Source organism: Dermacentor albipictus, chromosome 1, assembly GCF_038994185.2.
Source record: "Dermacentor albipictus isolate Rhodes 1998 colony chromosome 1, USDA_Dalb.pri_finalv2, whole genome shotgun sequence".
Classification (NCBI taxonomy): Eukaryota; Metazoa; Arthropoda; class Arachnida; order Ixodida; family Ixodidae; genus Dermacentor; species Dermacentor albipictus.
In genome coordinates this window covers 264,829,113-264,842,121 of record NC_091821.1, presented here as the reverse complement: position 1 = coordinate 264,842,121, position 13,009 = coordinate 264,829,113, and the positions used below count along the sequence as shown (strand labels likewise).

Below are 13,009 nucleotides of genomic sequence, written 5' to 3'. Positions count from 1 at the left end.
GATAGCGCTTCAAAGTGCGCAAGTTGGATGTTGTCCTGCACCGCATAGCTGGTGCAGCACAAAGCGTGTCCGCATCATGTAGCATGGCCGGACTGGAGCATACGAGCGCGAGCGCACACTCAAGCCCTGCTCTGCAGAAAGCAAATGCTGGGGCCCTATAACGTAAAACTATTCCAATATGTTTCTATTCCAATTTCCTGACGTCAAATTTGCGTAACCACCGACGCAAGCACCGGGTGGTCACTCATAGGGTTGTCTGAACAGACCAATCAAACGCTCTCCTCGTTCATAGGAGGTACCTGTTGTTTGCTTGAAAAACGAATAACATTGCCTACACTGAGCGGCTTGTTGTATCTAATTGGCTGACAAAAGGCGAGGAGAACGCTCAAGTGGAGAGGGATTCACTAGGGCAGAGCCAGTGCACTGAAAACCGATAACCGGATGAAGAGGGTGGTGCCGGCGTTTGCTATTGGTCGGCTTTCCCTTACTTAGCTTGTGGTGGCTGGTCAAAAATCGCGGCGGCATGCAACGGAAGCTTAACAATGAAGCTAAAATTGACCCTCAGCAAAGAAGAGTTGGCAGAATGAGGTAGTAAACGTGTCGAAAGTGCTTAAAAACGTTACACGGTCACGCAAGAAGTTTTATTATACGCAAGTACACCCATGCTCTCCGGCAGGTGCGAATAGCCAGCGTCTCAGCGATCGGCGGTAGCTATCTTTTATTCCTTTCGGAACGGGACAGCCTGCGGCTATTCCGAAAAAAAAATCAGTTTTGTTCGGCATATTAATGCATCTTTATCGCGTACACGTCACTTTGACGCGGTGAGTTCGTGCGGTTTTGTGACGTCGCGTGACAGGTAGGTGAAGTGGGTGCAGCCCGAAAACTTTTTACCAATAGCCGAGGGCTAATGGCGAAAAGGGGTCGAATCAGAAATAACTGTTTTTCATTTTTCTGTCAAATCATGCATAATCAGTGTGCACACATCATATCAGATGGGGAGGTATTGCGGTTTTTGTAACGTCGCGTGACAGACAGGTGAAATGGGGGGTGGTCGAAAAAAGTTTTTGACCAATCGCGGAGGGCTGATAGCAGAATTGGAATAGAAAAGTTTGGAATAGTTTTACGTTATAGCGTCCCTGCACATACGCACTACAGTGACATGTAGCGGCGGTCTTCTACATAGAGTAGATACCGCGGCCGCTGCGGGGTGCCGCGACGAGTACGCTGGCTGATTACGCTGCGGCTCCGTGAGGACAATCGCGTCTCTCTTACGTTTGTCGCGTCGTAGGCGCCAAAATCGGAAGTTGTGGCATCTAGGTGAACATCCAAAATCAAATTTGGACTGCGCGCCACGGTGACTTTCAATAGGCGGAGCGTTGTGGGCACGCCCCGCTCTGCCGTAGCTTTCGCAGTGCAAGGCATTGAAGAAGGAGTGCAGACATCGCGAAAGTGGTGTTTAATTGCCAATAACTTGGCTTCTGCCGAACCCATTGAAATACTTTATGCGGAAATGTATTTCTGAAATAGCCTGTTATAACTTGAAGTGCATTTCTGCACTTTGATAAAGAGTGGTTCAGGGCCCCTTTAATTACAATAAACGGTAACGTAAATATACAGCTACAATATATATACAATAAATGGCCCAGTCACTATATAAGTTGGCTGCGTGACGTGCGTATCTATCTTATACACAAAAATTTTCCCTGTGATGTGTCGCATTGCTCATCGAGGAAGTGACATTGAATTCAGCATGTCTTCGGTTTTTCACGCAGAACTTTGTTCGGACGTACTAAGTAACATAATGTTTGTAAGGATTCTCAACAACGTTTTTATGAAGTGCTCATAAGGTATCTATCTCGATAGAAAAAAAGGCAGAAAAAGAAGCAGAAAATACACTAATTCTTCTCGCCCGCTGAATTTTAAAATTATTAATGCAGTGACGAATGCAGGACTCGTCTGGCTGGTAACGACCTCTGCTACTATCACAGATGCCATTGAGCTTTATCGCAGTAATCCGTTCGCATTTGACAGGTGGGAGCGATATTCAAGGCTCAGGAAGTAATTTTTGTTGCGAGAACGATTTGGCGAGAGTAAGATAAGGTAGAAAGGGCCACGCAATTAATTTAGTTGATGAAGGAACACGAAAAAGCATAGTTTCAGAATGAAAGGAAGAAGTATAAAAGAACGAAGAAAGTAGCGCACATACTGGTCTGTAATTTGCTTGGAGAGTTCGGAAGCTATCAATCATCTTGACAAGTAGTGAATGTTTCGCAGTAGAATACGTATAGAAAAAGCCTGCGACAGAAAACAAACAAGAAGTGCTTCTTACCACCAGAAGCAGGAGTGTAATAAATATCTTACAAGATGGATTGAAACTAAAAGAGATTTTGCAAGCAAAAAGAAATAAAAAATAAAAAATAGAGAGAATAACCTGCCGGAATAAAGTGCCCGCCTGCCTTTGCTTGAAGGGCACTCTAGAAAGGCTTTGCTCATTTTTCTGCTGTCAGTTATTAACCGGCTACTTTGTTTCGGAGAGGTGGTGATTAACAGGCGGATTTTCTTTTCTTCCTTTTGCAAAAGTGAAATATTTCATGCCTAAGCCTTGATTTACCCCGAGTTCTTGCCATATGTGCAGAAATTAAGTAGTTTGGAACGTCCGAACACTTGCAGCGCTCTGCTCGTGAATTATTTCCATTTGCTTTTTTGATCTTTGGCCTGAAGGTATACAGCAGAGGCCATCTTAAGTACACAGATGGTTGACTGTGCCTTAAGCTGAACTATAAGGACTGGATTGCGCGACAAAACGCTGACAGCTGCGAAACTGAAAGCTGAAAAAGTGCTTCTCCTCAGAGCATAACAAATGTCTTCACACTTGCTTGTTTGGCGCGCAAGTTCTTTCGTGGATCACCCGATATATTTTTCAGTTTTCACGCAGTTTCAGGACTCAGTGACATTCCTGCGAGAAGTTAACGACATTGTACAAAGGAGCCCCGTTTAAGGTGTCGTTCACTAGGAAGGCAATAACTCACGATGTTCCGGCCTTGTCGGATCGTACCACATGACTGCCTTACGAAGCAGAGCCTGTCACGCCGGGTCCGTATTCGCTAGTTCCTAACGGCTGCTGCTTAACTGCCGACATTTCTCTTCGCCTGATCGCCTCTCACTGGTAAAGAATGGCTTCGAATTGGCACAGATCGGACAGAGAGCACTTGCTTGTGAAGGGTGCGACGGCCTCATCAGGATCCGAAATACAATGTGCGAGGCCGGAGCATCGCGTAGCACATGGGGCATTTCGTCCACTTCAGTAAAACGGGAGAGGGTTTTGCAGTCAGCACCGAAGATCACTTCATTACGCGCAATGCTGACATGATAAAATGTGCCATTCGTTGCGTGTGGAGCACAGCTGCTTCAATTTCTGGGAGAGTTGTGGTAGGGCGGAGTTACCCGGACGAAGTGTCCCAGTGAAGCAAAGTTGTTGAGTGGTGGAAGGAATGTTTCGCTGCTGTTGTTATCTTAAGCTTAAACGTTATCTTAATGCGAGTTCTCGACTTGTGAATCAGGGCTCGTTGTGACGCACGGATCCGATGAATTCGTTACGACTGTAGCTTGAACAAGATAAGAGCCCACTTGGCCCTCTAAGTCTTGAATACTAGCGCGACGCGTCAGTATTGCCTGGTGGTGGTGGTGGTGGTGAATTGTAGCAACAGGCGGGTTTAGCCTGGCGAACAAGGCCGGCAATTGCTCCGCCCGAGCGTCTCGCACAATACCGCTGATGGGTTTCACCATATGTCCATCAAACCGGTCTCTCTTAAGAAATCGATGAGGAGACGTGAAGTTTCTTTGCGGGCCATCACTGATCCCTCGGGAAATATAAGGTGTTGCAGGCGCGCATGCGGAAGGTCCTTGTTTTGCAAATTCTTCAGGAGAGTGTCTCTTGCATCTTGGAATTGCTGGCAGGACCACAAAAAGTGCTCAATGTCTCCTGTCTCGTTGCATGCCGTACAGTTTGGAGAATTTATTCGTCCCGTTTTAAATAACCAGGCCTGTGTGCTAGCAGATCCTGTCCTTATACGATGTAGAAGTGAGGCTTCCTCTCGGTGCAATCTTTTGGTTACGCAGGGCATATGCGGTGGAACCCAAAGCGACGCAAAGTGATTTCGAATTTCAGATTTTTGCACTTGATTACTCTTTGGAGCCTTGATTTTGGGAGGATGATATAGCGCTGCGTATGCAAGCGCATCAGCTTTTTCGTTTCCTGAGATACCAGTGTGGGAGGGAATCCACTGAAACTTTACTGTGAAGCCTTTGTTGTTGAGGTCTTTCACGATGGCTAGGGATTTGCGTGGGAACTTGAGGGATGGCAAACCACGGTATACTTGTTGTAATGCGGCCTTTGAGTCCGTAAGGACAACCACATTCTGCGGAGGCAAAGTCTTTAATTTGCGCAGAGCAGAAGCTATCGCTACGCCTTCCACAACTGTCGACGAGGCTATACAGTCCAGACGCCCAGACCACGTATATCTTATAGAGGGAATGTAGTATGTAGCTGCACAGCGGTCTTCGTCGGCCTTGACAGAGCCATCTGTGTATACTTGTAGGTGATTCGGGTAAGTCGTGTTCAGGTGTTCCAGGACTAATGCCTTGGCTTCTGCAGATGGAATGCAGCTCTTTGATTGCAATCGTGGTACACTTAAGTTGCATGTGATGTCCTCGAATGTCCAGGGTGGTTCTATCCTTTCTCTCGGTCTTGAGCAGCGCAATCCTAATACGCGAAGCGTGTTCAATGCTGCATAAAAATGTGAGCGCGGTCTGTTACCTATACGTCGTAAGAGGGCTCTACCGGGCGTAGACTCACTCAATCGTAGAAGCTGGATCATCAGAGCCTCGGAAGCCTGAAGTCGTAGAGGGCGTGACTCAGCTTCGTAGAGCACTTTCTTGTTTGACGCTGGCTGAGGGACTCCAAGGCAAAGTCGGATACCTTTTCTGTGGATGGCTTCTAAGCGCTCGTATTGGCTGTCTGAGGGTGACATCAGAGGTAGCTGATACAGGACTCGACTGGTAACCTGCGCTGATTGATCAGCTAGGTTCCCCGAATCGTTGATGCGCAATGAAGGTTGTAATCGAGTCTGTGATGTCACGTACAACGGGAAGCCATTCTGGCCAGGGCAAGAGCCAAACCGGTCTACTATCACCGTGTGTTGAGAGTTGACTGGTGAGGGTTCTGGCGAGGTAGACCGAGTAGGTGAGAGTCTACTCTCACTGCCTGTTGGGAGTAGACCCGTGATAGTAAATGGCTAGGTGTATTTTTCGAAGAACATATGTCACGGAATGCACTTCTTGAAATACTGCCTTAAATACTGTACACATAGGGTTTCAGGAATTTTCTCTAGAGTGTGTTACTCTTATATAAGCCTGTCAATCAATCAATCAATCAATCAATCAATCAATCAATCAATCAATCAATCAATCAATCAATCAATCAATCAATCAATCAATCAATCAATCAATCAATCAATCAATTTTATTTCGCCTGTTTCACAAACGGACAGAGGAGTGGCGAATAAAAGCTGTCATTAGGCAGCTTGACGAGCCCACTGCCCCCATTACAAGGGTTCACAGCAGCACAGATATAAATATATATTGCATCAAAGTAAACATACAAATAAAAATCACATCAAAACAAACGTGTAATTAGAGATGACATCGTTAAAGTAGCAATATGGCAAGTATAATCACAATGCGCAAGGTATGTATACTACTAAATTATGCTCTGACGTTTACAATTTTCAAGCGCAGTTTGCTTGACGCGCAAGGAAACAAACTGAAATTAATAGCCACGTAGGGGGGTTGAGACGAGATGGCAACGTATAGCACAAGCGTTGCACTCCTGAATTTAAACGCATGGTTGGTGCCATCCGTATTTCGCCTCTCTTTGTCTGATAACCCTGTTTTTTTCTTCTCTAAACGAGAAAGCACTGTTTTCTAAGTTTTCTTTAATACGAAATTTAAATCTCACAGTTAATCTATAGTCGTACAACGGGTGGTTTCTAATGATACGAGCTCTGATAACGAAATTAGCAGTTGATGTCCCAAAAGGAGTATTATAAGCGTATCGAATGAACAACTTTTGCATTATATGTATTCTTTTGCACGCTAGAAAGCGTCGCGGTGCCTTCGACTAGTACATGGTAAATTAAGTGGGGGTAAAACAAGGAATTAGAGATAAGTAATTTTACCTGTGTCGAGAGAAGGTGCTTGAGGCGACCAACTATTCTTGTTATGCGAGCAATCGTTTGGATTAAAATATTTACATGGGCATATTTGCAGAAAACACCATGCCTATAGGCACCTAAAATGATCAATAAGTTCAATGCTACGGCCGTTTAAAGCTATATCTACATGTGGAGGGATTTCTTTGTTCTTTGGTGTAAAAATAATCGTCTTTTTTGCTCTGAATGATTTTCATGCCATTAAATAAGGAGCATACTGGTAATTTTTGTACTGTGCCATTACAGATGTTTATAAGGTTATGTATGTTATTACCAGACAAGAAAATGGCGGTGTCATCGACATATATAATAAACTTTGCACTAGAATTAATACGTACCGAATCATTAATATATAAAATAAACAATGCAAGACATAATATACTCCCTTGCGGAACTCCGCAAGGTACGTTCATAATCTTTAACTTTGACTTATCTATTTGGACGATTTGTTGCCGATAGCATAGGTATGATTTTATTAGCTCCAGTGTAGACCCCCGCATGCCATAATGACGTAAGTTTTTTTAATTAGAAGCTCGTAGTTAACTAAATCAAATTCCTTAGTGTAACTAACGAACAGACCAACCAATAAATTTCTTTTTAAACTGTGTGAGAATGTATTCTTTTCGTTGAAGTAATGCCAGTTTCACAGGTTTATTTTTGCGAAAACAGAATTCACACTCTGTGAACAATTCGCAATTTTCAACGAACTTTGATATCCTCATGTGTATTACCTTCTCAAGTTCATTTGAAAAAATTGGCAGGACAGATACAGGTCTATAATTTCCTAATTCATTGCGATCACCCTTATTATGCAACATTACTACTTTCGCAATCTGCGTTTTAATCGGAAAAACGGAAGCAGCTAAACAGGACTTGCACATGTGTACAAGAATTGGTGCTAAAATATCGGCAACTAACTTCACCGTCAGTATTCGGATACCATCGATGTCACTACTACTGCTGTTTTTCAAGCTTCTAATTATCGACGAAATCTCAGTTTATGTCACAGGATGAAAGGACAGATACCTCTTAATTTGTTGATCTAAATAAACGGATATATCGGATGAGGCTGTGTCTATTGCTTGATTCACGAGAAAATTGTTGATGGCGTCGGCCAACTGGGGCGCGATCGGAGATCGTCGTCCGAAACGCGCGTTCAGTTTGCGTTCAGTCTCGCATCATGCGATTGGCCCAGGCCGCGCCGAGTCCCGATGCAGCTTTCGGTTGCTCAACACGTGCTACGTAAGAGCGTTTTTCCCAGCGTGAAAGAAGCCCGCGAATACACGCAAAGTCCATCGAGTGGCCAGTCGCGCGGAAATTTTGCGTGTATTTATTTATTTTATTTTATTTATTTACAGTGCCCTCGGGGGGGGGGGGGCGGAAGAAGGGCGTTATAGAGGGGGTGGGTACAACAATAAAAAAATACAACGCGTTCAAGCAATTATTAGTATTTAAGTGATAAACTCAAAACATAATCAGTTATTGCAATCTTGAAAGATGATGCCTCTTCGATGCAGGCGATGGAGGGGGGAAGGTGGTTCCACTCGGCACTGGTTTTTGCCAGAAACGAATCGGAGAACACATTTGTGCGACAGAAATGAATGAACGCTTTAAACCCGTGATCAAGACGCGACGACATCTCTGAAATGAAATCTTGTTTAAGCGAATTGTTTTGGTAAAAGATTTTTCGAAAAGGCAGAGACGGAAAATTTTTCTTCAAAGCCGCAAATTAATAAGGCCAAGATTTGATTTCATTAAAGAAGCGCTAGCTTTGCGGGAATAATTTGAAAGGATGGAACGTGCTGACCTGTTCTGAACTGACTCAATCGTATCTGCTAATGTTTTTTGACCAGGGTCCCAGACAGATGACGCCTACTCTAGCTTAGGTCTAATTAGTGTTTTGTAGAGCAGTAACTTAATATGGGGTGGGGCTTTAGAAAAATTCCTGCGAATGTAGCCAAGAGATCTGTTTGCATTGTTCGTGATGTGTTCGATGTGCGCATGCCACGAAAGGTTACTGTTTAGCTGGATTCCAAGATATTTATAGGAAGTCACGGGCTCAAGGTTGGTTCCATTGATAATATGGCCGAAAGGAGTTGGTGAGTTTTAGGGACGCGAGACAGATATAATTTTGCATTTAGTCGGATTTAAGAACATTAGCCATTGTGAGCACCACCTTGAAATGTTATCTAGATCTGTCTGAAGCATAAAGTTATCATGCTGATTAGTTATATCACGATATGAAACGCAATCGTCGGCAAAAAGTTTAATAGAACTGTTAACTACGGCAGGTAAGTCGTTTATATAAATTAGGAATAATAACGGTCCCGAGACGCTCTTGAGGAACACCTGACTTCACGGCACAGAGCGGGGATGCAGAATCGCTAGCTGTTACAAACTGGGTACGGTTGTTTAGAAAACATTCTATCCATTTCAGAATATTAGGGTCAATATTAAGAGTACTAAGTTTAAGAAGCAGTAAGTGATGAGGCACCTTGTCAAACGCTTTCGCAAAATCTAGAAAGATACAGTCAATGACGTTAGTCTAAAGAGGAAGAAATGTTATGTATAAACGATATTAGTTGTGTATCGCAGGAGTAGCTTTTGCGAAACCCATGCTGAAATGAAGTGAAGAAAGAGTTGGATTCAAGAAATGAGACAAGATTGGAAAATATTATGTCTTCAAGGATTTTGCAAGGCACGCTGGTAAGTGAAATGTATTCGCGGTTTTCTTCCACGCCCAGAAAAACACTTTTACGTAGCACGAATTGAGCAGCAGAAAGCTGCATCGGGAGTTTTTCATGTTGCTCAACAATTTTCTCATTAGAACTTTTCATGGAATTATAATATTTGAGAAGTTGATTAATTAATTAGGAATAATTATGTAATTAGGTGGACTGCGAAAGATAATCTGAGTATCTCCAAGCGACGGCAAACAACATTACCATGGTTCGATCCAGCTATGTGACTGAAGTTACGTGTTACTGAAGTTACTGAAGTTTGACTGAAGTTACTTACAGATAATTGTTTTGCTCATGTTGCACTTTTTTTTCTTTTGTAGTTTGCGTCAGGTATCTTGCTGGGCTCTATCTACCTGAGCCTGCCATTTTTGCTGGGGCGTGCTCCTAGCCAAGCTCGTGTAATGGCTTTTTGACCACGGCTACAGCATCCAGGATGCTGGAATAAAGTTTGAAAGTCGTGGCTGACTCGACCCTTCCCTCAAACATACTCGCTCCTTTATCATCCTCGCAACGAGTGATTTCACGCGATCGCTTGGGGTACGGGTGGCCGCGAAGCTTTCTTTTAGCAAACGATCACGGTTGGCCGCGCTCAAATTTCAGGTGCACAGCTCACGTAGTAAACGCACACATAGAGCCGAACAGCGAAATATAGTTGGAGCTTTTCTCGAAAACTCAAAAGTCATGCCATCGTCACTACTCTTCACGTGGCAATGACTTTCCGAAAGGTCGCTCCTAAAACTGTCATTAATAAGTACCGCTCTAAATACCGCATCAGCGTAGTGCTGATGCGAATGACACATGTGCACCGAGCCAATGACAGCCGAACGAAGCGCTTTTCGCACTGCGGCGCCGCGCACTTTTTCCTGCCTTAGACAGGTCGCCCGGACGTCCTGCCTTCCGTGCCTTCAGGTTTGCTGCCAAATGCTTGTTTACCTTATTTGTGCTTAAATTCTCTTCCAGTGAAAAAAAAAAAATTACCGTACTTTTTTTTTCAATTGCCGCGTGAACTGGACATTGCGATGTTTTTTTTTGTCCTTCTTTCTATCGCACGGACTCCCGGCAGCCGGTTATAGTTTTTTTACATCCGGCGTCGACGTTAACAAGGGAAGCGACATTCAGCGCCACGCGCCAGAACTCGCCGGTCCATTACCGGGTCGTTATTTTCTCTGCTTATGCTGCACGCCTCGCGAGCGGCCCCAATTTCTCTGGCAATCGCCGCAGCGGTCCGCAGGGTTGAGCGAACGCCGAGGCTGCGTATGCGCACGCGTTTGCCCGGACAACTTGGCCGTTCGCATTGTTCTCGCTCCACACTTCCGGCGGAAGTGCGCCCCGAGGAAAAAAATTGAACCGGCCGGCGCTCGGAAGTGCGCCCCGGCTGTCACGTTTGGCAGCTTCCCGTGGCTCGCATCCCGCTGCAATCTGCGCCAGAAGAATCAGAGGCCCGACTCGAGGTGGCAAATTTTTCGACACATCTAACATGGCCCTCCCCACTCTGCTTAAAACTCCTCCTTTGTTGGGCGTCTGAAACAACGGTCAGACTGGACGCCGCGCGCACTCTGTATACCTTTTTTCTTTATTCTCGGTGCCCAGTGCGTTTTTGTCATAGCGCCGTCGCTCAGTCTGATAGAGTGTAACAACCCCAGTAGTTCCTTCTACGCCGCTCGCCATCGGGCGTGCACTCGACGTGCTGCAGCCTGCGAACTCGTTCTGACAAGCATTGGCAGTGAAGACAGGAAAACCCGCGTGTATTCTTCAGGTGGCTCTGTTTTTTTTTGTGCTTTGGCGCGCATGTGTATGTAACGTTTCTTAAAGTCAATGTCTTTCTTAGCGAATTATCTACGCTTTTCCGTATCGAGTTTGTGCGTTTCTAGTCTATTTCGCGGACTGATCCCGAAGATAGTACAGCCTAAAAATGTGTGGCGATGCCAAAGGTTGGGGCAGCCTAAACTCCGACGCTCCTTCTGTGCTCCCCTCACACCAAGGATGACAGGAAGCTTTTGCTCGGTTGCTCCTATCTAAACACATGTAAAAGGAAAATTAGTTTTTCTTGGTAACCACTGCACCATATTTGGCGAGGTTTGTTACATTTAAAAGAAGAACTTAAAATCTAGTGACTGCTGGTTTCGAACTTTTTATTTAGGTCGTCAACTTTTTATTAAAAATTGGCAAGAATAAAAAAATTGTCAGAAAAAAAACTATCAAGTTCACAACCCTGTAACTCATCAATGAAAAATTATATCACAATTCTGTGAATTGCAACTAATAGTACATCTAAAGCGGAGAAAATTGATATGTTACACATGCATCTCAAAAAATTTAGTAAAATGAAAATACAGCTTTTGCAGAACCCTTGTACACAGTGTAACAAATTCAGGTAAGGTATAAAATGACGTATAGAATTTGTCCGCTTTCAATGATCTAATGGTTGCCGTTTACGGAACCGCAATATCTGTTCTTGATGCAAAGCTATTAATTTGTAAACTTCATGCTTCTATTATTTTCAAACTTTCGAATTTATGAGAACCTTTTCAACAAAATGCACGCCCTAAATCGAAATTCCGCTTCCAACAGTGACTAGAATTTTACTTTGTCTCTCAAATGCAACACATTTCATGAAAATTGGTCCAGGGGTTATCTCAGAAAAGCGTTTATGTGTTTTGAATGTATTTGAATAGGCTGCGTCGGAGTTTGGCCCGATTGGCTGGGCTCTTGCTCTGGCTGCCTCGCAAAAATACGAAACGATGTCTACTAAGGCAAAAATAGTGAACCAAGACGCGCGTCTTGTACGTTCAACGCACCGCTCCTCGCGAGGCGCGGCAGGGCGCAAGCTTTCGTGACACTGGCGATGGTGTGGCAGCTGAATACAGTGCTCCAGAAAATCCGTGGTTCATTTTTGTGAAAAGCGTGCGACTTAGATTTTCAGTTTTGTAAGTTGCCCGTGACATGTGCGGACGCTCCGAAGAATTCGCGCAGCTCGCTTGTAGACTCTTAAAAAGGTTTGCACCCTTTGGGGCACATCTTGTCCCACAACGATAATCGTCATCTGCCATGCTTCCGTTTCCTTTCTTGAAAACTCCAGAATGCTATGTCCAGAATGCTATGTCACGATGATAACGCGCATGCCGTTCGTGACCTGGAAGTACCGGTCTCGCAGCGTTGAAGAAAGGAAATGCGGGCAAGACAGATGACGATGATAGTTTTGGACAAGCCCCAAACGTTGCAAACTTTTTAAAGAATGTAGGCTACTTGATTAAAGGCGTAGTGGGCGATAACTATTTAGAGGGCGTGAACTCGCACAGCTGAAAATGCTGATCCTCGTGGTCATCACCAAAATAGAACAGAAAAAGACCCAAGCTGACGCATAAAGGCGGTTAAATGTTCTGGAAAGCGCCGCGCTAGCTACTATCGAATGATCGCGGCCGGAGCATGACAGACTGTTTCCGAGTCCTCTACACTCGCGAACAACTTTCTGTGGCAGTGGAGGGAAAGCTACGAGGGCGGAGCTTCTGCACATGTGTTACCACGCCAAGTAGACCGCCAGCGTTTGACAGTGCTTTTGGTTGCTCGGAACAGGCGCTGAATCGATGCACCTACCACCAACGAGCTTTGGGAGAGAGCCTTGGCCACCTCCGACCTCGAGGATCAGCAACGGGCTGTTTGCGAGGGCCCAGGACGCGGCCCGAGTTCAAGGCATTCTGGAATGAGGACGCCTCTCCAAAGCCGCATTTACCTAATAAAAATGTTTACTCTCTCTCTCTCTCGCTCTCTGCACGTGCGACTGTATATCGCGTTTGCCCGGACGCGGACAGGAAATGCCGCAAAATAACTAGGCTTTTACATTCAATGGGGGTTTTGTCCTATTTAACTGCTGTTAATAAGGTGTTGATCTTTCCTCTTCCCGAGCTTACACTAAGGTGCATGAAAACACGGGACTATTTTCAGAAGCGCTCTCTATTGAGCGCGCTTTGCCTCCGTAGGGACGACGGGTTTGTGCGACCA

The 13,009-nt window shown here is 44.8% G+C and overlaps 1 protein-coding gene across 2 annotated transcripts in view; it reads right to left on the bottom strand.

Moving 5' to 3' along the window:
- The window catches only part of LOC135915390 (TWiK family of potassium channels protein 18-like), an 85,530-nt gene that overhangs the window by 65,663 nt on the left and 6,858 nt on the right, over positions 1–13,009 (bottom strand). The window lies entirely within an intron of this gene.